The following is an 8,794-nucleotide window of genomic DNA, read 5'->3' on the forward strand; positions in this document are numbered from 1 at the left end:
CCGAATAGCAAAAACCCTCCTTAACAGAAAGAACACTGCTGGAGGAATATCAATACCAAATTTCAAACTCTACTATAAAGCCATAGTAACCAAAACAGCTTGGTATTGGCGTAAGAACAGACCTCAGGACCAATGGAATAGAATTAAAAACCCAGAAATGAACCTACAGACCTATAGCCATCTAATCTTTGATAAGGGAGCTAAAACAATAGAATGGAAGAAAGACAGCCTCTTCAGTAAATGGTGCTGGCAAAATTGGTTAACTACTTGGAGAAAACTAAAGCTAGATCCTTATCTATTACCCTGCACCAGAATCAACTCCAAATGGATCAAAGACCTCGAAGTCAAAGCAGACACTCTGAAAACATTACAGGATGGAATAGGAGAAACCCTAGGTCTCCTTGGCTCAGGCCGAAATTTTCTGAATAGAGATCCGGAAACACAACAAATCAAAGAAAGGTTGGACAGATGTGATTGCATGAAGTTGCAGAGCTTCTGCATGGCAAAGTACATAGCTAGCAAGATCAATAGAAAGCCCACAGACTGGGCTTTCTAGCCATACAACAGACAAGGGTCTCATATCTAAAATATACTTGGAACTCAAAAAATTAAATCCCCCAACTACAAATCCTCAAAGAAACAACTGCCCAATAAATAAGTGGGCTAAAGACTTAAAGAGAAACTTCTCTGAAGAAGAAAGAAGGATGGCCAATAGACACATGAAGAAATGCTCAACATCCTTAGCCATAAAAGAAATGCAAATCAAAACAACATTGAGATACCACCTCACTCCAATTAGAATGGCAAAAATCAAGAACTCTAACAACAACAGATACTGGAGGGGATGTGAACAGAAGGAAACCTTACTTCATTGTTGATGGGAATGTAAACTTGTTCAACCACTTTGGAAAGCAGTATGGAGGTTCCTCAAAAGACTTCACATAGAGCTCCCCTATGACCCCGCAATCCCACTTTTGGGCATTTACCCAAATGTTTACAAACAAGACCACACTAAAGTTACCAGCACAACTATGTTTATTGCAGCATTATTTACCATAGCTAAGATCTGGAACCAACCCAGATGCCACTCAGTAGGTGAATGGATCAAGAAAATGTGGTATATATACACAATGGAATTCTATACCTCCATCAGAAAGAATGACATTGCCCTATTTGTTAGGAAATGGAAAAAATTATATTAAGTGAAGTAAGCCAGGCCCAAAGAAGCATAGGTCCCATGGTTTCCCTTATTTGCAATATCTAGTATATGTATGAGTCAAGCGGAAAAGGTCAGATAATGTGATGTTAGGAAAATGAACCCTTAGATATGTATTTTAATTTTTTTCTTTCATGCATTTGTTTCTAACGCATTTATAAGATTATTTCTTTGTTGCTTTGTATGTCCCTCCCCCACAGTATAACTCTTGCTTTCACTATATTTGATGTCAGTACAACTTGTGGAGGAGATGGGGAAAAACAAGTCGTTTAAGGATACAGGTGGACCTGTTGCAACAATGAGAAGTACAAGTCATTATGTCGAAAACGAGCTTTACAACGTTGGTGGGGGGTGGAGAGGGTTTGGGTGGGGGGATGGGGGGGAGGCTGGGAAGGGATGTGAAGGGTAAGGCTGCAATGTTTGATAAGAAATGTACGCATTATCCTGCCCATGTAATTGTAACCCCTCTGTACAGTATGTTCACACACAAAAAAATAAAATAAAATGAAAAAATAAACAAAATAACCCTTCAATACATCACCTTGACAATAATTTGTTTTTAAGAAGCATTTAAGAATAAGAGGCAAAATGAGGAAGAAGAACTGCAAAAGCAGCCTGGAGGGCTTTGGTAAGAATCTTGATGTTTATCTGAAGATCTTCAGAAGGATTAAAAGTCAAGGATTGAAGTATTGGGATCTATGCTTAAAAGGATTGCTCTGCATTTGCTGGGCAGCAAGATGTCTGCTGAGAAATCAGGCGGGGGCTGGTGCAATGCTGCAGGTGAGACAGAACATGAGAGCCAGGTAAATGTTCTGGTCTACAGAGCTGTGACATACAGCTCCTCCTAGTCATCCTAAACATTTCCTTCTGGCTCTGGAGGCTGAAGTCCAAGATCAAGCTGTGGGCAGGGCCATTCCTCCCGAGGCCTCTGCTGTCCTTTTCCTGAATCCTGACAAGGTCATCCCTCTCTGTGTGGCTGTGGCCTCATCTGCTTACGGAGACACCAGGCAGATTGGATTAGAGCCAGTCTCAACGACCTCATTTTACTTTAATTACTTCTTTAAAGCTCTGTTTCTAAATAGAGACACATTATGAAGTCCTGAGATTAATTAAGGCTTTAACATATAAACTTGATACATTTCAACTTCCAGCTAGTGTCAGAGGCCCCCATAGCATGGAAGTGGCACCACATGTTGCCAGCTCACACCCCTTCCACTCAGAGACCTTGAAGGAGCACAGAGGACAGAACAGTTCTCCACCTAGCAAGCTCTGGCCCATGGAGTGGTACAAAGACCAACAGAAGGGCTGGGAAGGTGGCTCAGTGGTAGAGAGCTTGCCTTGCATTCCTGAGGCCCTGTGTTCGATTCCTCAGCACCACATAAGCAAAAAGAAAAAAGCCGGAAGTGGCGCTGTGGCCCAAGTGGTAGAGCGCTAGCCTTGAGCTGAAGAGCTGAGGGACAGCGCCCAGGCCCAGAGTTCAGGCCCCATGACTGGACCCCCCCCCAAAAAAAAAGAAAGTTTGAGTCCTGGTCTTGGACAAAAAAAAAAATTAAAAAAAAAAAAGATCAACAGAAGTTAATGCTTAGGTACCGTGTGACCATGTGGATATAAATTCTAGTTGTCCTCTGTGGTCTTGGGTGGGAGATATTTGGGGCTAGCTAAGACTCAAGGGTTTGTTTTCTCTTTCTCTAAGAATGACCTTCTTAGTATAGTACCCTATCTCATACTCTCTGGTGCTATTGACCTCTCAGCTTTGGACGTGTTACTTCATGAATTTCCAGAACCTTAAAGGAGGGTTAAGTGCCTCTACTTATGGGGTCTGAAATGGCCTATTTCATTGTCTGCCTCACCCAGCAAAGCAGCCAGTGCCTCATCCTCCCTGACTGCAGGGCAGAGGCTGCAGGAGCAGCAGCCCTGATATATCCTTATGAGTCAAGAAATGGTGAGAAAATCACCTGAGAAAGTTGGCTATCATAAAATGTCAAAGAGGTTGACACAGAGAATATAACCAGGAAAAATATGTCTGAAAGTGATAAAAAGCTTTCCTCAAAGTGAAATTTTTAAGGGCCCAGAAAAATTATAAAAATTTTAAGAAAAGGGCTGGGAAGGTGGCTCAGTGGTAGAGCGCTTGCCTTGCATGCCCGAGGCCCTGGGTTTGATTCCTCAGCACCACATAAGCAAAAAGAAAAAAGCCAGAAGTGGCACTGTGGCTCAAGTGGTAGAGCACTATCCTTGAGCTGAAGAGCTGAGGGACAGCACCCAGGCCCAGAGTTCAGGCCCCATGACCGGACCCAAAAAAAACCCAAACAAACAAAAAAAATTTTTAAGAAAAATGTTGAGCACTGGTGGCTCTCACCTATAATTTTAGGTCCTCACTCAGGAGGCTGAGATCTCAGGATTATGGTTCAAAGCCAGCTGGGTCAGGAAATTCCTTGTGACTCTTATCTCCAATTAACTATACACACAAACTCAAAAGAAATTGAAAGTGGAGTTGTGGCTCAAGTGGTAGAGACCTAGCCCTGAGCAAAAAAGCTCAGGCCCTGAGTTCAAGGTCTCTCTCTCTCTCTCTCTCTCTCTCTCTCTCTCTCTCTCTCTCTCTCTCTCTCTCTCTCTCTCTATCTCTTTCTGTCTCTCTCTCTCTCATACACACACACACACACACACACACACACACACACACACATATGAAGAAAAAATATTATTTTGTGCAGATCCTGAGGCTTGAACTCAGGGCCTTGAAGCAGGCAGGCAACAATACCAACTTGAGCCATACCTCCAATTCTGGCTTTTTGCTAGTTAATGAAAGTGAGAGTTTCTTGGATTTGTCTACACTCACTAAGATTTGTATGATCTTGAACTGGGATCCTAAGATATTAATCTCATTAATAGCCAGGATTACAGATATGAGCCACCAGCACATGTCTAAAAATTCTTTTTCTTTTCGGGGGCTTGAACTCAGGGCTTAGACACTGTCCCTGTGGTGTTTTTTTTTCTTTTTGTTCAAGGCTAGTGCTCTACCACTTGTGCCACAGCTCCATATTTGAGTTTTCGGTCACTTATGAGAGATAGAGTCTCACAGTCTATCCTGCCCAGGCTGGCTTTGACTCATGATCCTCAGATATAAGCCTCCTGAGTAGCTATAAAAATTTTTTTAAGTGTGCTTGTGGGTGTGTTTCAAACAATACAGAGAATGAATTAAATGTAAGAATGACTGACTTTCTAGGGAACTACTGGCTGAGCCTCTCCCCTGCCTCTGCCATTTGATCCTAGCAGCATTCTCACAGAGACATTATTGTTCTCCTTTGCCAGGGGAGGAAATGAGGTAAAGAACGTGGCCATGGTTGGTACAAATGGGTTTAAAGCAATGTTGGTGTGATTCTAAGACATGTGGTTCTACACACTATATGTACCACAGATAGAAGATTCAGGAAGTAGCCAGTAATGGTAGAACTTATAAAGTAACTTGACTGTCACCCTATAAATGCTCCCAGACTGTTAACCTAAACTTCCTGAAAAAAAAAAAACTGTAAAAGAGATCTAAAAGATATCCTCCCCTCTTAGGAATCTATACTAAAAAACAGAAAATTTGGAAAAGCATTACTTCAAACAGGGAATAGCTATATGGGGGTAATATTAATAAATTATTATATAACATTATATTGTGCAACCATATTATTAAAGGACACCATGATACTAGAAAATAATTTTCTAACTTAAGGAGAAAGTTTCAAGACTGAAAATCATGTCTTGTATACATGTAAAATTATTCAAATTTTATCTTTAAATCATATATGCATGTGTCTAGAAAAATGTCTGAAAAAAGTCAACAAACTAATTATAGCTACTCCTTAATACTGTATATACTACAAATTTGTATTTTACTCATAAAAGATTTTGTTTTTCAAATTCTCTGTAATAAGTATACAATGTTTTTCTAATTAAAATTTTAGTGATAGAATATTTTAAAGGGCAAACAATAGATTTATAGGAATTATGGGAATATTGTTAGTGCGTTGAAGTAGCTCCAGAAGAAATGACTTCTGCCCATACCCCCTGGTCTGGTACCCCCTATTTTTATTAAACAACAGAGCCAAGCATGTAAGCATTATGCCCACTTTCAGTCCTCAGTTCCACCCAGACTTGAGCTCCTCCCTGCCCTGGAGTTCCTGCCATACAGCTGGCCCCTCCCTCTCTAACCAGACCCACCTGAACTCCCATCTACCTCACTTTCTATCTCCCTAGATCCTGCTGCTACCTAGATAGTGGCGCTGCCATATGCTCTCTCTCTCTCTCTCTGGGGCAAATATGGCTCCTCGAATAAACCTTGTAATAATCTTTCTCCTGTGCCTGCCTGTCTCTGTGTGGTTCCCTGAGATGGATCTGATGGATTCTTTCATTCTTGTAAAAGAAATAATAAAGAAAAATGGAGAGAAGCAAATCATGAAATAGGAAAAGTTCTAACTAAAGGTAATAGAGATCAACTTAATAAATTGAAAGAATTTGTTAATAGTGAAGCAGTAACTCACGCTTGTAATCCCAGCTACTTAGGAGGCTGATCTGAGGATGATGGTTTGAAGCCATCCTGAGCAGGAAAAGTCTGTGAGACTCTTATCTCTAATAAACTACTTAGAAAAAGTGAGAAGCCGCATTGTGGCTCAAGTGCTAGAGTACTAGCTTTGAGCACAGAGTGGCTCAGGGACAGTGCCCAGGTCCTGATTTCAAGCCCCAGGACTGGCAAAACAACAACAATAGCAAAATAGTGAAGCAGTGGAAACAGTTCATCCGTCCAGTGATGGGCAGCTGTTATATTAGTCACAAAATATGAGTCTATAGATTTTTCTAAATACACATAGACTCTAAAGAATTCAAGGGGAATAAAGACATATATAGACATATATATGTATACACACGCATATGTGGTAGAGATAGAACATGACTTTCATAGCCCTAAAGTATTACTCTCTGGTTCTTTGCAAAAGTTGATGCACACTTGCTATAAAATATTATATATACATTAAATGAATAAAGATAGAAGATCTTCTATAACAATATAAAAATATAGAGACAATTCCTGACTAGGGTTCAATTTCAATTTTTTTTCTTTTGCCAGTCCTGGAGCTTGACCTCTGGGCCTGGGCTCTGTCTTTGAGCTTCTTTTTGCTGAAGTCTAGCACTCTACCACTTAAGCTACAGCACCACTTCCAGCTTTTTCTGTGTATGTAATACTGAGGAATCAAACCCAGGGCTTCATGCATGCTAGGCAAGCACTTCTACCACTAAGCCACATTCCCAGCCCTAACTTGCAAATTTTTAACTCTTCAATAATATGAAAGCAATATCCATTTGGTGGAAGCTGCCTTTGGAAATTTGAATTTGGATCTTTTCCTAAACTAATCCTAATCCTTTCTCTCCTTGCTGGGCAGTGGTGGTGGCCAGTCAGCCCTTTGATCACAAGAGGAATCCATCAATACTACAATGTGCTGTGTGGCTAAAATAGGATATGTGGTAGGTTTGTTAGGTATAAGTGTCAGGAATATTAAGAATTATTTCTATTATTAGTAGCAATATTGACTTATTCAGCATCTTCTCTACTGATAATATTTTAACATATTATGGATTTATTGGAATGTAACCTCACTTTAAGTTAAGAAACATCTATAATACAAAATCCTGTAGGAAATGTCAAAACATGAGAAAGCATGTTAATATTAGGTGGGACCCCAACTTCAACAGCTCCAGGTTTACTCACTTGTTATGAAAAATTTTGGAACATTTACTATGCTCTAGATTCTATTTCTACACACTTAAGAAACATCAATGAAGAAAATAGAGCAAAATTCCTGCCTCCTGGAGTTTATATGCTAGCAGGAGAAAGACAGGTGATAATGACTATTTCATGTGTTCAATGGTCAGTGCTAATGGAAAAATGTGCTAAGGATTGTGAATAGAGTAGTGATAAATGACACATGATTCACTGAGAACATGGGAGTGGTCAAATGCTAAGAGTGTTGGCCTAAATAATGAAGGGAGAGAGAGACAGAGAGAGAGACAGAGAGACAGAGAGAGACAGACAGACAGACAGACAGACAGACAGACAGACAGACAGACAGACAGAGGAGATTCTGTAAAGAATCAGGAGTTAAGAATGATGTTGCAGTGGGAATACTTATGCCTTGTAAACCATGAACTCATTCAAAGAAGCTGAGGCAAGAGTAAGTTTTAAAGGCCAATTGAGGAGAATTAGCTAGTTACTTTGACTCCGTTATTCTTGGCTATAACAATCCACAACAAGGCTGCTGGCAGTTCAAGGTTGAACTGGCAGTTTCTGGGCAGATGTAGTTATAAAAGTATTTGGGGGCAGATTATGTTTAAGGTTATGGTTATGGAGGGGTATTTTGTTATAGTTTTTGTATTCAGGCTTATATGCATGAGATTATCTCCTTCATGACCTTTAAGCTTTATTAATTTTTCATTAGCACTTGACACAAGTGACTCCATTTTGATGCCAATAATTTTCATAGAGGTGATAGTGTTGTTGATGTGGACTGCAGACGAAGTGCAGTCCAGGCAGCAGTCTTGGAATGGAGAACTCCTAGAGTGATGAGGACCAATGGGGAGATCCACATGTTGCATTGAGTTAGTGGTTGTGGGCTTACTTCAGATAATTAATAATAATAATAATAATAATAATAATAATAATAATAAAAAGAAACTTTTTGAGGCCTGAGAACATGATTTGCACAGAAAAATGACGATGAAGTAGGCCACATCTTAATGGAAAAGCTTGTCTACCACAATGGTCATATCACTTTAGATTCAAGGACAGCTTCCAGACCACTTGGGAAGCTTGTTGTAGGCATCCAGGAAAGAAATCTGTAATGATGATTTAAATAGTTTGGAGTGATCAGATTCTAGATATATCTTGAAGAAAATGTAGAATCAAATGATTTTCTTATGGGATAGGAGAATCCAGAATGACAGTTAAAAGTTTTCTCCCAGAAGGATGGAGTTGCCAATGAACTACATGAGACAACTTTTCTGTGGGGTTCATTCTGCAGTATTAAACTGGTTCTGTAGACTAGAAATCCAGGGGGAGATGTTAAATACAGGAGTTTAGGATTAAGGAATGATCTTGGCTGGAAAGATGCCCTTGGAGGTTTTCAGCATTTAGGCCCAAGTCATAGATCACTCTTGGTGAATTCTAATTCAGAAGAGAAGACCAAAATACAAAGCCCAGGACACAGGCACATTGAGGACTCCAAAGTAGAGGAGGAACTTCTAAGGTAAACAGTAACAGAGGCCAATAAATGCAGGTAGGAAACTTGGAATGTTCTGAGAAGTCCAGGGCAGGAAGTATGTCACAGAGGAGGAAATGGTCAATGGGCTAGAAGAGGTATCAGTTAATAGGGCCTAAAATTCACCACTAGATTTAGCTATGTGGAGACCATTAGGACCAGGTTTAGAATGATATTGGCTGAAACCCATGTGGAGCTACTTAAGAGAGAAGAGGACAAGATTTGGAAGCAATAAATGTAGATCATTACTAAGAGATTTTTCTCACAAAAGAAAAAGAATTAA

Source organism: Dipodomys merriami, unplaced genomic scaffold (genome assembly GCF_024711535.1).
Source record: "Dipodomys merriami isolate MVZ:Mamm:240054 unplaced genomic scaffold, mDipMer1.0.p SCAF_16, whole genome shotgun sequence".
NCBI lineage: Eukaryota > Metazoa > Chordata > Mammalia > Rodentia > Heteromyidae > Dipodomys > Dipodomys merriami.